The sequence below is a fragment of the Myxine glutinosa genome, chromosome 5 (genome assembly GCF_964187855.1).
Source record: "Myxine glutinosa chromosome 5, kmMyxGlut1.1, whole genome shotgun sequence".
Taxonomy (NCBI): Eukaryota; Metazoa; Chordata; class Myxini; order Myxiniformes; family Myxinidae; genus Myxine; species Myxine glutinosa.
The window spans coordinates 151,240,343-151,252,877 of NC_136265.1; positions in this window are offsets into that span (position 1 = coordinate 151,240,343).

Here is a 12,535-nt window from a genome sequence, read left to right on the forward strand (position 1 = left end):
ATCATACACTTTTGGTATGTTCGAGTCGTTGTTGGACACAAAGTCGGATATCCTCTTTTAGTTGAAATCTCTGATGGCCATTTTCCAGTGATGTCGTTTGGGATTTAATGACACCTAACTATGATCTGGTGTTAAATCTTATTAATGTTCAGATTGTGTTAGTTGAACTTAAACCAGAAGGTATTGGGCTTCTAATAGGTCCGGCCGCATGGTGCGGAGGTGGTACGTTGAACTTTGAGCTTTCTACGTTGGGTTCGATTCTCGACCTCAATATGAACTGTCGCATTGGTGCTTTGCAGACGTTGAATGGTAATGTGTGCCGTCCATTTAAATGGCCATGCCAGAAAGGACAGGAAGGCGGGGCATATATACAGACACTTGGGCGGGGCATCTATATCTTTCTAAATACGTGGCTCAACACATTTAATTAAGTACAGGAATTACATTATACTCATGCTAACATGCTCTATGAAATAGCTATTCTAAATTATGACCCATTTTACTCCCTAGACCAGATCCGTAACAATAATATTTCCATGACAGCCATTGTTTCCTTACAACATTCTCAATCACAGAAACCTTTTATCATTCAAGGAAACGTTTTTGGAATAAATCTCAAAGGAATTGCGTGATAAGACCCCAAAAGCAATGATCTCTTATTAACCAAATGGAGTATGTAAGTGTTGCTGCCAAATCTCCCTGCTTTTTCATTACAGCACGACAAGATGTGTCAGACAGTATGGCTTTTATGAAGGAAGCTGGCAATAAGGCAGGTTAAAAGATGTGTTATGCCCATATCATGTGCAGGGAATTAAGCATCGATCAATGTTACAGTAAGAGAGCTCAGATTCCTCGAAGTAAAGCGTTTGAAATGGAGCATTTAATCTCAGTGTCTCAAACCAATCATTTCACTAACCCACCCACTTTACTCCAATCATATTGAGTCGAGTCAAAAAGTTTTTTCATAATCAAACTTTGAGCAATCCATGGAGTAGTGTGGCAAGGGAAATTAAGCAGCTGCTGCTATCGAGTTTTAATCTCCCCTTTATAACTGAAGGATAAATCTGGAGGAAGTTTTTCTGTATGAATGTCCCCAAGTAAATTTCATTAATGTAGTCGGCAATTACAAGCATGAACATCTTACTTAAGCTTCATCAGCGATGAAAAAAAAATCCTTAATTACTTCCGCAGCAGCTTTATGAGTGGTTCCAGTTTCCAAGGATAATATATACATGCCCAAAAGTGTATGTGTAGTGTATGTGTATGTATAGTACACTACATATACATACACTACATGCCCAAAAGTATGCGGACACCCCTTCTAATTACTTCTAATTAGTCGATTCGGCTGTTTCAGTCACACCCATTGCGACAGGTATATATAATCAAGCACACAGCCATGCAATCTCCATAGACAAACATTGGCAGTAGAATAGGCCATACTGAAGAGCTCAGTGACTTTCAACGTAGCACGGTCATAGGATGCCACCTTGCCAACAAGTCAGTTCGTCAAATTTCTGCCCTGCGAGAGCTGCCCCGGTCAACTGTAAGTGCGGTTATTGTGAAGTGGAAATGTTGAGGAGCAACACCAGCTCAGCCACGAAGTGGTAGGCCACACAAGGTCACAGAACGGGACTGCCGAGTGCTGAAGCGCATAGTGCATAAAAATCGTCTGTTCTCGGTTGCAACACTCACTACCGAGTTCCAAACTGCCGCTGGAAGCAGCGTCAGCCCAACAACTGTTCATCGGGAGCTTCATGAAATGGGTTTCCATGGCTGAGCAGCTGCACACAAGCCTAAGATCACCATGCACAATGCAAAGCGTCGGCTGGACTGGTGTAAAGCTTGCTGCCATTGGACTCTGGAGCAGTGGAAATGCATTCTCTGGAGTGATGAATCTATTCACAAAATTAGATTTACGCTTCACCATCTGGCAGTCCAATGGATGAATCTGGGTTTGGTGGATGCGAGGAAAACGCTACCTCCCCAAATGCATAGTGCCAACTGTAAAGTTTGGTTGAGGAGGAATAATAGGATCCTTAATTACTTCTCGCGAGATCTTGGAGACGGCGGCAGGGATTTTCGAAGCCCCACACGGTCTCCACGTTTTTCGAAGTTAAGTCTGTTCACAATTGTATTTTGTCGAAACTGTATTTATCTTTCGGTGTGTGAAGTTATTGTGTGCAACTTTGGTTGTTTCTCGGTGTTTATCTTTCATAAATTGATCGTCTGTTTGCCGTGTCGCGAGCAAGGCCTTGTACAGTGTGCACTGTACAACCTTGAGGCTTTGTTTTTCTCTCAGTGGTCCGTCGTTTGTGATCCAATAACTTTCGTTCTCTGTATTCCCAGTCTTTTCATCCATAGCCTACTTCCTTGTGTAAATCTCAACTCAAAAAAAACAAAAAAACAATTCCTTCTCTGTTCTCATTCGTTTATTCATTCTTATTCGTTCGTTCGTTCTTCGACCACGTGTTTCTCCCCCATTTCCCCAGATAGTTTTCACTCATTAACCTTCAATGTTTACACTTTCCCCTCAAGTTATGTATTCCGTCATATTTTATAACACCTTTTTCTTCTTCTTCTTTAAAAGGCTGCTTTCGACTTGCTCACCAAATCAATTCATCCCAAAAAAAATATCCATCTCCTATAGTGCCTTTGTTCTACATTCCCTAAACTCTCCTGCACTCCATCCTCCATCCAGCGTCCTTAAACGTATTTTTAACTCGAAGGTCACAAGAAACTCATTTTGCAATAAATGTTCGTTTCCCATAAATCGTACACTTTCAAAAATCCAATCTCACCCCTCCCCTCCAAATCTTCCCCATAACCCCTCCCCTCCAAATCTTCCCCATCACCCCTCCCCTCCAAATCTTCCCCATCACCCATCCCTTTCAAATCTCCCCCCTTGCCCCCTCCCTCCTAAACTACTCCCTCACCCCTCCCCGCCAAGACGCCCCCTCGCCCCTCCCCTCCTAGACTCCTGCCTCACCCCTCCCCTCCAAATCTCCCCCATATCCCATCCCTTTCAAATCCCTCCCCTTGTCCCTTCCCTCCCAAACTCCCCCCTCACCCCTCCCCTTCAAATCTCCCCACCCTCATTGCTTCTCAATTTCCCCCCGCTCACTCCCCCTCCTCAAAGCGTCCTCCCCGCTTCTTCCCCCTTCAAACTCTCACCTCCATCTCCCCCAACCTTCTGCCTCGCTCTTCCCCCTCCTCAAATAACACCTCATTGTGGCTCACCCAATCACCATCAAACCTTTTGTCCGCCCCATCCTTCCCTTTCTCCGAGCTATTCTGAAATCTCTGACACACCTTCAACAGCTCTCCCTACCTCTTCCACCTCTTCCACATCTTACCCTACCCCTCCTCCCCCCTGTTCTGTATCTGATGCTCCCCCTTCCTCTTCATTAACGGTATGGACCTCAAACATCCGGGGCCTTCGTTCAAACTTAACTGATCTCTCCATACAGGTTGCTTCTGTCAAACCAGACGTGATCTGCTTAACAGAAACTTTCCTCCTTTATGATGTCTCTGATTCCATAGTATCTCTCCCGGGCTACTCCCTCCTCCGGTATGATAGACCTGAGCCTCGTCCTGGAGGCGGGGTTGCTATCTTTATCAAAAACTCTCTTCCTCACTCGCCCTGCACTGCACTCTCTCCACCTCACCCCCAGGAATACCTCTGGCTACGGCTTCCCCTTCGCTCCCACCTCTTGTTCATATGTGTGTTGTACCGTCCACCAAACAGTGATGACTCCATCTACATCTCGCTGTCTGATGATATGGACCAACTTCTATCTACTCATCCCAACTCTCTCTTCCTCATATGTGGTGATTTCAACTGTCATCATGCCAGTTGGCTGGGTGTGGGTACCTCTCTCACCAGCCATGGCTCCTCAGCAAAGGACTTCTGCGACTCACTGGGACTGACACAATCTGTCAATTTCCCGACCCGGATCTCAGTCAACGGAACATCTTCTCTTCTGGACTTGGTTATGACTAACTTCCCTGAAAATGTCTGCTGCTCTTCTTCTGCTCCGATCGGATCATCTGATCATGTCCTTGTTAAAGTGGACATCTCTCTGACCATCCTCAGGGAGCCTGCTCAGCGTCGACGAGTCTGGCATTTCACTCAGGCCAACTGGCACGGTCTTCAAGCAGCCATCAATCATCTGGACTGGTCTCCCATCTCTACCACCTCTGACATCAACTCATCCTGGGAATTCTTCCAAAGTAAATTGCTCTCTCTCATGCACAGATTTATCCCATCTCGTCTTCAGTTGTCATACCCTTCCTCCCGTCCATGGTACACGGAATCTTGTGGTGAGGCTGTTGCCCAGAAACAACTTGCCTTCGTCTCCTGGAAAGCAAATCCAACGGAAGGAAATCTCATTTCCTTTCACAAAGCCCGAAACAAGTGTGTGTCCACCCTCAGGAGAGCCAGGAAACAATATCTCTCCGTTCTCAAGACCGAACTCTCTTATCTGTCTCCCTCTTCCAAATCCTGGTGGCGTCTGGTCAAATCCGTTTCTGGTGTTTGTTCCCCCTCCATCCCCTCCCTTACCTCAAACGGCTACACAGCTGACTCCGCACGTGAAAAAGCTGAATGCCTCAACTCTGTGTTTGCCTCTAAATCTTGTGTCCCAAACCCATCCCTCTCTGTACCCACCATACCCAGTCGTACCCTGCTGCTCCTGGACTCCGTGTCCTTTCCTCCTGACAAGGTGGAAAAGTTTCTGTCAACCCTCGACTCTGATTCTGCAACTGGACCCGACGGCATCAGCCCACGGGTCCTAAAATCCTGCTCTGCTGCTCTATCTCACCCTCTCTCTGTTCTCTTCACCCTCTCTTTTGCTCAAGGTCAACTGCCATCTGCTTGGAAATCAGCCAACATCACCGCTTTGCACAAAAAAGGTGCAAAAACAGATCCTAGCAATTACAGACCAATCAGCCTTCTCCCAATTATCAGCAAAGTCATGGAATCCATCATTGCTTCTGATATGAAATCTTTCCTCTTCTCCAATGGCTTGATCTCTGATCATCAATTTGGTTTCAGACCAGGTCACTCTACTCTGGACATGCTGCTTCTGCTGTCTCAACAATGGATGGAGGTCCTCAATGCCAAACAGGAAATTAGAGCTGTCTCCCTCGACATATCACGTGCCTTCGACACGGTCTGGCACCCCGCTCTGCTCACCAAACTCTCCTCCTTTGGTATCCATGGAAATCTCCACGCATGGCTGGCGGACTTCCTCTCTAGTCGTCGTCAACGTGTGGCCCTGAATGGGTTTCTCTCATCTCCTCTTCCTGTTCAGGCTGGAGTTCCCCAAGGCAGTGTTCTGGGCCCCGTGCTTTTTCTGGTCTTCATCAATGATCTCTCTGACTCTCTCGAAAATCCTCTCTATCTCTTTGCTGATGACTCCACTCTCTGCCGCTCCATTCCTCTTCCCTCAGATCGGCAGTCTGCTGCCTCCTCACTCTCTGAAGACCTGGACAAAATCACAGACTGGTCAAACAAGTGGAACATGTCTTTCAATCCTGACAAATCTCACACTCTTACTATGTCTCTCCGAAAAGATCGACTGGACAACCCTCCCATCTACTTTCTCAACAATCCTCTCCAAGAAGTTCTGTCGCTCAAGATTTTGGGTCTCACTATCTGCCATGATCTTTCTTGGGAAAACCACATTTCCAAGCTGGCCTCCAAAGCCAGTCGCCGACTGGGCATCCTCCGTCGTGCGAAGTCCTTCCTCGGCACACCTGAGCTCCTCACCACATACAAGGCTTTCATCCGCAGCTCAATGGAATACTGTTCTCCCCTATGGGCCGGTGCTCCTGCCTCACACCTAGCTCGGCTTCACGCTGTTGAAACCAAAGCTTTCAGAATTATTGGAATCTCCCGCGATGAAGCTATCTCTGAGGGCCTTTCACTCACTCACCGCAGGCAGGTAGGTGGTCTTTCTGTCTTCTACCGACTCCTCTCCGGCCTTGCACCCCCAGCTCTCTCTGTGCTCTGTCCCCCAAATATTCCTACAGGTCGCACAAGATCTGCCAGCAACCCTCTGATGGTTAAACTGCCGAAATCTCGGCTCTCCGCTCACCTTCACTCTTTCATTCCTCTTTTCTCCCGCCTCTGGAACAAACTCCCTCACTCCCTTCAATCCCACTCCTCCCTCCAGGTCTTTAAAACAGCCGTTCACCACCATCTCTTATCTTCCCCCATCCAAAACCTTGATCTTTTCTACCCCCGCTAATTCACCCCAGATCCACCTTGTTTGAAATTCCAACTTCTTTCCTGGAAGTCCTGGCAGTGTCCATATGTTTTATACCTCTCCCACTGCCCCCTTCCCACGCCCCCCCCCCCCAAAGCCCTCGCCCTCTCTCAGATCTCTCGATGTCTCCATGTCTCTCGGTCCCTGCTCTCAAATGTTGTGTTTGTGTCCTTCCCCCTCTCTCCCCATCTTGTCTACCGCTCCCTATGTTATATGTTTTATGTGTCGGTTTGTCTTTCTGTGTGATTAATGTTCGCTCTTTCACGAGCCTCGATATTGTATACAAAAAAAAAAAAAAAAAAAAAAAAAAAAAAAATAGTCTGGGGCTGTTTTTCATGGTTTGGGCTAGGCCCCTAAGTTCCAGTGAAGGGAAATCTTAACGCTACAGCATACAATGACATTCGAGACGATTGTGTGCTTCCACCTTTGTGACAACAGTTTGGGGAAGGCCCTTTCCTGTTTCAGCATGACAATGGTCCTGTGCACAAAGTGAGGTCCATACAGAAATGGTTTGTCGAGATCGGTGTGGAAGAACTTGACTGGCCTGCACAGAGCCCAGACCACAACCCCATCGAACACCTTTGGGATGAATTGGAATGCCGACTGTGAGCCAGGCCTAATCGCCCAACATCAATGTCCGACCTCACCAATGCTCATGTGGCTGAATGAAAGCAAATGCCCACAGCAATGTTCCAACATCTAGTGGAAAGCCTTCCCAGAAGAGTGGAGGCTGTTATAGTTGCAAAGGGGGGATGAACTCCATACTAATCCCCATGATTTTGGAATGAGATGTTTGGGTGTACATATATGTGTACATATACATATATGTATATATTTTGATGAATTTTGGGGTAGAGTGATAGATAGGTCAGGTAGATCTGTGTAGGTATCATTTTCTGACTGTCGTGAAGAAGAAGAGACACCCCATTTAATAAGTAGAGGACATGTTTAGCCTGAATATCGGATTAAGTGTATATTCATCCCGTCAAAAGGGGGCGGGGCTTGTTAAATTGATTAGGGCATAAGGGTAAATTATCCCTTGTAAGTCTTACCCTATGTGATCTATCCTTTGGCACTTTTGGCACTACAACATAGACACTAGGAAAGGCCCATTAGTTACACCACACACACTACTTAAATTCACCCCCACAAAAAAACTCACCGGATGCCAGTTCGGGGCACTGCCGATAGAACCGCAGCCAGCTACATCACCAACTTGCACAGCAACACACATGGCACAAGCAGGCAATAGACACGCCCAGAGGGGCAGCGATTGGACGAGACACCACCAATAGGGAGATGAGGCAGGATGGAACCAGCCGATTGGTAAAGGGAGGAGCAAGAAGCGACTCGCTATTGGGTGGGAGTTGACCAATGGGAAGGACGGAGTAAGGAGGGACTCGTGATTGGTCAAGGCAGGGGCAAGAAGCTGGCCACTGATTGGTGGAAGGAAGGCCGAGGGGGAAGCAGAGCAACGATTGGCCAGAGGTACCACCGATGACATCAGGGGCAAGCAAGAAGTGGCGTGCGAATTGGAGAAGTGCCGGGGACGTCACGAGACGGCCAATAAAAGAACTTGCTGGCCGGCATTTTAGCTCTCTCGTTTTGGATCCCTTCGTGTCCGGACCTATTCCCCCCTGCTGCCTTGTGATTCCTCTCCCTCGACCTCTTGCTCCTCTCGCCAACTTTGCCCTCGACCTCTTATTCCTCTCGCCCACCTCTGCCCTCGACCTCTTGCTCCTGGTGCCTGCATACGAGTGCTGTGGCGTGAGGCGGACCGTACAGCGAGGCCCGTTTTCGCGCCAAGATCGAGCGGTTTTCCCGCCAACCGGAGCCGCGTCGGGACTGCGCGCTTGGTACCTGACGATCCCTGACACACCTCCACTGGTTGAGATAAGCCCACACACACACACGCACGACCCCTTTAATTTTTTTTATATATTCTCCCTTGTGTGTTTTAGACGTCTGGTGTTGGAGCACTCCATTTTAGAAACATTAGTTAGTAACCGGCGCGTTTTCTTGTTCTCAGGTTCCGTTAAATAAACCTATTATTTTTGTACATTTTAATTCCATTTTCGTTTGAGTTATTTCCACAGGATTGAAGGCTGCCGCGCAGGACCGACAGGTAAAATCTTCCAGCTTCTTCTTCTTCTCTCTTCTGCCCTCGCATAGATATAAAATCCGTATTTGAACAATGCCTCAAATTAACGCTCGATTGCTATCCGTGACGCTCCCGGTATTAACTGAGAGCAGTCACATGACATACATATATATATATATAATATATATGTATATATATATGGCATATATATATATATATATATATATATAAATATATATATAAATATATATTGTTGAGGTTTTGAGAATTGTACATATAACATCATTAAAGGTTAAAGGTTTGCCCCCCATAGTTAGTCCACAAGCAACATGTAGGCCCATTAGAATTAGTTATGTCATAGTATGTCTAAGAGTAGGCCATTTCCCTTGTGATGTCTGTGTTGTGTTAAGAAATAATAAGCTTAGGTTCTTTCATTTTGCGGCCAGCCTCCAATTTCTATCTTTGGGCGAACTCGAACCCGCGCTCCATTTGGCATCCCTCAAGTTTGTTACGCTTTGGGCTACCCGCAGCAGTTTGTTACGCTTTGGCCGCCAGCAGCGTTCGCTGCCCTTGGTTTTGCTCGAAACTAGTCGGGTAACCACGAGGTCGGCCTGAAAAGGGGGAGGAGCGCGAGGGTCGAGGTGTGGCCGCATCAAGCATCATGTCAGAAGGCGGTGACGGTAAGGGAAACAGCCAACCAGAGCTCGGTGGGCATGGCTTGAGAGGGCGTGGTAAGGGCGCATCTAGCAAGTGCTGGAAGGTTCGCTGAGCAAGGCTATATAAGCCTTTGCACAAAGCCCTTAAACAGGACTTGATGAGGATGGGAGCCAAGCGCTGGTATCAAGAGGACTGGTTGGAAAAGGACACGGAGTTGAGAAGGGAGAAGCCATTGAGAGAACTGATCCGGAGCGTTTGTGTGAGAACTGCATTAAGCGGACTGGCGTGCACCTGAAAGCTTCGAGCCTTGATTGTGAAGCGCATTGTTCGCACTAATTGAACTATTACGAACTATTCGCTTATTACGTATGCGGCTGAGCCACGAGTTAACCACCAAAGCCAGCCTCCCGTTTGCCCTATAATAATCCCTTGAGCCAAACGACACGTGGAGAGCTCCTGCCGTCTGTTCATCTACTTCGCGGTGCGAGTTGGGGACCGGAGAGCAAGGTGCCTGGACGCCATCCCTGGACCATCGACCTGTTCGTCTGCAACGCCGTGTGAGTGTGTCTGAGTGTGACGGGCCCGTTTGTCCAGGGATAAGTTAAAACTGTTTAAGGCTGCACTGTGTATTCTTCTTCTTCTTCTTCATTGTACAAAGTGTAAATAAATTCTGTTATTCCTTTTCTTCCCAAATTCGACTGTTTCAGTCATTTCCTCCATTGGGTAAGCGTGGCACGATTAAGAACCGCTCGGATCGGGTTTAGTCATTGATAACGGCTCGGGTCACGGGTCGCTACCGCTCGGCATTTCCACTAACACCCGTGATTCGGGCGGGGCTTATTTCCTCGTTTCCGGTCAGCGTTAGTACTTAGGTAATAGCGAATTCATAGTCCTAAAACCCTATTTAACGCTGCCTGGGAAGGACGTCATAGGTCCCGGGTCCCGTCGGCTAGTAAAAGACAAGGGGACTAACGCTCCCTTGGTAAGGGGAAAGGGCCGGCGCAGAGATCCGCAACAATATGTTGTGTAATATATATAATATATATATGTTGTGTATGTATATTTAATATATATATATATATATTAATATATTTTTATATATAGTTATTATTTGAAGTGGGGTGTAGAGGATATATTGGCAAATACTTTTCTGCATTTCTTGCTCGGCTTGGAGTGTGTGGGAAAAAAAGAAGGAAGATGTGTGACAGAGTGGCCCAGGTTGCCTTGAGAGGCTCACTTTGGATTTGGAGGAAGTTTATGGAGGCACGTCGAACGGTGTAGGTTGAGGTTGTGGGTGGTGGTTCATTTACGCCTAAAGGGGTAGTGACTGAGCGTGGCTCACAATGTATATATTGTGAGTTGGCTTCTTGCATACTTTGTGAGAGGTATATAGGATGTCAAGAAAGGAAATTGACTATTGTTGCTCAACTTCCATGGTGAATTTAATGTTACAGTGCTCTTTAAGGTGCTGAGGAAAAAGTATTGAGATCTTTCTTGTCTTGTTGCCATATAACAAATATGTCATTTCCATAATGTAGCCAGAGCTAACGTTGAAATGGTGCTGAGAGGAGAAATGAGCACTCAATGTCTTCCATGAAGAAGTTTGCTACGATGGGTGAGAGTGGAGAATCCGTAGCCGCACCTTCCTTCTGATGGTAGAACGAGTCTTGCCATTTGAACGCTGTAGAATTGAGACACAAAAGAAGGAAGTCATAAATTTGACCTGGTGATAGACCGGTACGTTGCTGAAGGTTAGAGTCTTCTTGTAGATGATCTATGATGATAGAGCAGGTCTCTGGAACAGGGATGCTGGTAAAAAGTGATTCTACATCAAAACTGATGAGGTGTCAGAGGGGACAATGTCAAACTGCTGGACGTGCTGAATGAAATGTACTGTTTATAATGTGGTGTTGAGTCTTTCCGACAAGTGGTTGAAGGATCCTAGCTGTGTGCTTCGTTACCATTTGGATTTTGTCATCAAATTTTCAACAAAGCTTTATGATGGGAATATGGAAAAAATTTTTTATAATTTGGTCAAAAGGTCAAAGGCCAGCAACAAACAACAACAGGCATTTTAAAGCATTTTCCCTGCGAGAGCGGGGGTTAGCCTTGCGGGCCCCATGACAATCTTATCCATGGTCAAAGGCCAGCGTCACCTAAAATCGTCAATTTGCTTCCAATTAACCTGAAATTTTAAGAATTTGCATATTGGGTCACTGCATTGGGTCACCAATCAAAAACTAGAATCAAACTCTCCCGCTCCCTATATTGTATGTTTTGTGTGGCCGTTTGTTTTTTTTGTCATTAATGTTAGCTCTTACACGAGCCTCGATCTTACATACACAAAAAAAAAAAAAAAAATTTTTTTTACACTATAAGGTCAAAGGTGAAGGTTGCATAAAATCGTCAATTTTCATCTGATTCACTTGAAGTTTTATGAATTTGCATATTGGGTAACCAATCAAAACCTAGAAGGCGATTGTTTTTTTTTTTAGATCAAAAGTTAAAGGTCAAGGTCGTTTAAAATCGTAAATTTTCATCTGATTGACTTGAAATTTTAAGAATCGGCATATTGGGTCACTGAATTGGTTCACCCATGAAAAGCTAGAAGCCCCTTCTTTTTTTGGACCACAAGGTCAAAGGTCAAGGGTGCATAAAATTCTCAATTTTCATCTGATTGACTTGAAATTTGAGAAGGGGTTGCATATTGGGTCACTGAAGCCTTTTGCTTTTGAGGTCAAAAGGTCGAGGTTTCCTAAAATCGTCAATTTTTTGTATTTTGTATCTGTTTTCGTCATGTTAAGCTTACAGAAGAAGAAGAAGAAGAAGTCTGAATACAAAGGGGGCACTTTGCATTTTCAGATGCTTTCTAGTTTTACCTGCACCACCTCCAACGTAATTTGCTGTATCTCATATTTACTTTGCAGCAAACATTATAATCAGTGAAACTGGATGATGACTTGGAAACCAGTCTGTTTCTTGATCACCTATATGAACAATGTCAAAAATGACAATAATGAGGTGTGTAAGTCAGTCTCTCGTCATTTTAACCTGGCAGGACACTCTATCCATCACAAGTCAGTTTGTGGTTTGAGAATTCCACGGAAGCAATGACTCCCGGGATCTCAAAAAACAGAATTTAATCTATAAAACTTTGGACATCCATTACAAACGGTTCAAATGAAAAGTTTTCTTTCTGCATGTTCATGCAATACCAACCAATACTCAATCTTCACCCAATTTCCTTTGTCTTTTCAAGCCATTTCCTCCTTCTTCTTCATTTTCTTATTTTCTCATCACTAATGACATTTAGTCACTCATGATAGTCACTCATGATGCTCACACCTCTGTCCAAAAAGTATTGTGATGTCACCCATCCAACATCAACCTCTGCCCCCATTCCCATCTCTCGCTATCTTTTATAGATATGGTAAAGCTCTAAATCAGTGGTTCTTAACCTTTTTAAACACGCCGTACCCTAACGAAACCCACCGAACACTCGTGG